The following is a 4,412-nucleotide window of genomic DNA, read 5'->3' on the forward strand; positions in this document are numbered from 1 at the left end:
GCAAAAACAGATTGGCAAAATCTTCATTCGCGATACCCACACAAAGTGCTAACCACACACAAATATTGTAATAGGCCAGCAAAAGGCAGAATATTAAGTGTCTATCCGGCCGGATAGACAAGTTTTTACAAAACTTACACAATTCCTGAACCCTAATAAGGCAAACAATGGAATTGATTCATACTCATACGACAAAGGTATCGAGTATACTCAACCCCATTCACAATGGGTAGAGTTCCGGACACACAAGTTTTTACAAAACTTACACAATTCCTAAAACCTAACAAGGCAAGCAATGGAATTGACACACTCATACGACAACGGTATAGAGTATACTCAACCCCATTCACAATGGGTAGAGTCCTGCATACACACGTTCAAACATGCAGACACTTGTACAAATTGAGCAACAAACTTTATATTCAAAAAATTCAGGCACCCACGCGGTGCACAATGGATTTACATAAAGTTCCAACATATACGAGGAAAAAAGGGCACGCAGGCCAACCTAAGTCCTATTTTGTACCACTGGTACCCGCGCCATCTTGGCCGCCACCAGCAGTATTTTCCTCTTCCGCGTCGGCATATAGCATCCGCAACCGGTCTACATAATCCGCGGCCTCCAAGCATTCATCAAGCTTCTCCACACAAGAGAGAGACGTGTTATAAAAGGATGCAACGGCCGCCTCAAGAAGCGCTTCGGTGTCTACGTCATGAAACCCGGACCGTTCTTCAGTATAGCCGCCTTTAGACATGACGTTTATATGACCGATACAGCGGCTATAACCAGCTTTAAAACCAGCATCACGAGCACGCTGCTTGATCAAGTCTATGCCAGTTGCGGTCTCAGGCGCATCCATGATAGCTTGAACAATCTGCAACAAAAGAACGATAAGATTCACATGCTAATCCGAGTAAATACAAAGGCACGGGATACTTACATGTGCAATACCGTGACTCCGCATCCACTCACGATCAGCCTCAAGCTAGTTAAATGAAGAGGTCAAGGCATCCCTGGCCTCGACAGCCTCATTAGCCCAGTCTTCAGCTACAGTCACGCGGGCAGTAATGTCTGCAAGCTTGGCCTCGCGAGTCTGTACCTCAACCTTTCAAAAGCAAGAAGCAGTTTGCACAACGTTAGTAAACATTATCGAAAGGCAGAAGAAAAGTAAAACAGGAAAAAAAAATCATACCTGAAGGCTGCCAACAACCTGATTCAAACGGGTGCGCTCAGCATTCACCTCTTCAAGAGCCTTAGAAGCATGGCTCTCCCTCTCTTTGGCCTCTTCAAGGGCCTTTGCAGCACGAGCCCCTGCCTCTTTGGCCTCTTCAAGAGCCTTCACAGCCCGGGCCTACGCCTGCTGGGCTTTAACAGCAATCACCTCAGCCGCAGCTTTCTCCTTGCCCAAAACAGCATTCGCTGCCTTGACATTAGCCAACTCCTTGCGAGCACGAAACAGATTTTCATTCTGTTTAGCCCAAGATTATTTCCATGTCTTGCGCTCATTGGAAAGTGTTTCGTTCCAACTCTAGCGTTCATTAGAAAGTAATTAGCAAGAGTACGAACCTGTTTAAGCTCAGCAGTCGCAGCCCACTCCGCGGTCTGTTTCTGCTTTTCAAAAGCAGCCCTATCCTTTTCAAGCTGCTCCGCACCCGCACGAGCATCCCTCACCAACTCTTCCGCCACGGCCCGCAAGCGCGCAGCTTCCTCCTCCATGCGACCTAACACCTTGTAATCTTCCAGAATGGCATTAGCCACTATGGAACTTCCTACAAGCATGGTGGAAAGTTGGTTGATGCGCAGCTCACGGGGTGCAGAACGGGCACGATCAGTTTCAAATGGGGTGCCCAGGCCACCCAGAATCTCCTTACAGGCAGAAGGATCATTGGAAATATCATCCCCCTGCATAACGCTCCAGGGGGGTCGGTGATAGCTGGTGCTCCGATCAGGGGTGTAGGTGCGGTAGTAATACTCCAGCTCAGACTCTCCAGGCTGAATTGGAGGCCCTTCATAACCCGCACCCCCAGATGCGGAACCAGAAACCTTCTCAGCAGCAGGGGACTTCTGCGATTCAGTCCCAGATTTTTGCTTTCCAGCATCAGAAAACCTCAAATCCAAATCATCAGCATCATTTGGAGTGATCAGGTTGTTGGAGGAATCAACAGTATCAAAAATCTGGGACGCAGTTTTCTCCACAGTCTTCTCCGCCTGCACGGTTGGATCAGGAACCACCTTAACAAAAGGTGCCGCAGGTTCCTTCGGTACCCCCGCATCCGCAGTTGTGGTATGCGAGGGAGACAAGGGAGCATCAAAGAAAGAAAAATCTTTACCTTGCGGTTCTACAATACAAAGAAAGCACCAACTATCAGAAAACAAGTTATGCATACAAAAACACTTGCAAAAGTTATACACTTACCTGTAGTGACCGCAGTTTTCTTTTGTGTCGGACCAGTCCTTTTTGACTATAGCTTCCGACGTTTCAGTTCACCGGCACCAGCAGCTGTCTGCTCCAGTTTTCTCTTCTCACCAGCAACGGTAGCACCCGCAGCAGTCCCACCTATAGCCACACCACCACCTGGAACACCCAAACCCTCAAGGGTATCAGATACTACCACGTAATCGGTATATCTGCGGTAACAAGAACGATAGGTACCTGCGGCCTGTGACACCAAAGGAGGGGCGGCAGAACCCTCAGTCTTCTCCTTACCGCGACCCCACGCGGTTTTCTTCACTTGCTTCTTCTCCACGTGTTTCTTGGGGATAGGTTTTTCAAACTTCCCCAGATCCCCAAGGGTACCTGCATTTAAGCAATCAACCAAACAAATTACAAGGGTGAACTTTGAAAACAAGAGCAACTTAGAAAATACCTTCGCCTTCTGGCACGGGTGCATTCATCACATCACGTGTGGGAACGCGAAATTGCCAACAATCTCCAGGTTAAAACCTTCCCGTACCCCACACGGAATCAGCTCAACTTTGCCCTCAAAATCGGGCTCAAACATCCTCCACAGGCCGACCGCATCCTCTGATAAAACACATACACATTACTAAAAGGATAATGAAGCAAGGAAAACAATCAAGAGTCAAAGGCTTACCACCACTCTTTTCCCGCAGAACGGGCCTTGCCTTCCTATCCGGCCTGGTGAGCATCATTCGCAACACCCACAACTGATTGTTGTCCAATTTATTAAGTTCAATAGGCCGCAGCCTAGAGAACCAATCCACAGTCTTCGCGGTGGCAACAGGAATATCTTCCCTAGTACAACCCACATTAACGTCCCGAAAAGTCATGTTGGCATACACCGCACAGGCTTTAACGTAAAAGAATTTCCTTTTCCACTGGGTCACATCCTTGGGAGGTGTCATCAACTTCAAACTCCCTTGTCGTTGATTAAAAGAAAAAAATCCGGTGTTCACCGTCAACTGGTAAAACCGCCGGAAATTCTCAACGGTGACGTCCAAACCATGAGCACGGAAAGTGTACTCGAAGTTCCTGATACGGAACATCCCAAATGGACTCAGTTGGGAAATGTGAAGGTGATAGTATTCTAACACCTCGGCAACAAACACCGTCACCGGCAATCGGAGGTTGCCATCGTTAAAAAAATCGGCCCACAGGGTGATATATCCGGCCGAAGCATCGGCACCGGTGTCCCCCTCTTGTGGGTAGGTGGCATCCCAATCCGACGCCATATGTATGGTGGTCATTAGGGTCTTAAAACCACCCTTCGACCACTTCAGTACCGGTAACCCACCACCGGTAGCACCACCATCATCGTCTTCATCTTCATCAGCCGCTGCTACCGGCTGTTCAGGGTTTTCACCCTCCATATTGTGTGGATTTGATGGTTCAGCCATAAGAAATGTAGAAGAAAAGGAAATGAGTACTAAAAACTCAAACCACCTCACCGGAATTTCAGAAAATCTTATCGGAGAAGACAGAGGAAACTTTTTCTCTCACCGGAATTTTTAAAATTTTGAACAAGTGAGGGGAAACCACGAACGGTTTCCCCTTATATACTCATCGCAATAAATGCAGCATGGAAACTGAATCATCACGTCCAAAAAGTGCGAATTATGCGGCACCACGTGTCAAGCGACATTTCCGCTGACGGTTACCACGCGCGCGTGGCCGCCCACGCGCCTGACAAAAGAGACGTTTACACTCCTGCTACAGTGCATTTAATGACCTCGGGCAGTGCAAATGTTCTTTCATTTCAGCACATGCCAGAAAATCTCACCAACTTCCACCAACTCACACGTGCGCTCAGCTACGTATACAACAAAAAGGGACAACATTATCCAAACACAAGCGGCATGCGGTTTCTCTGGTATACCGCACCATAACCCATACCGCATGTCGTTTTTTTTACATACCCCATAAAATAGCCAAAAAATTATATCTTTCCAT

The sequence above is a fragment of the Helianthus annuus genome, chromosome 16 (genome assembly GCF_002127325.2).
Source record: "Helianthus annuus cultivar XRQ/B chromosome 16, HanXRQr2.0-SUNRISE, whole genome shotgun sequence".
NCBI classification, from domain to species: domain Eukaryota; kingdom Viridiplantae; phylum Streptophyta; class Magnoliopsida; order Asterales; family Asteraceae; genus Helianthus; species Helianthus annuus.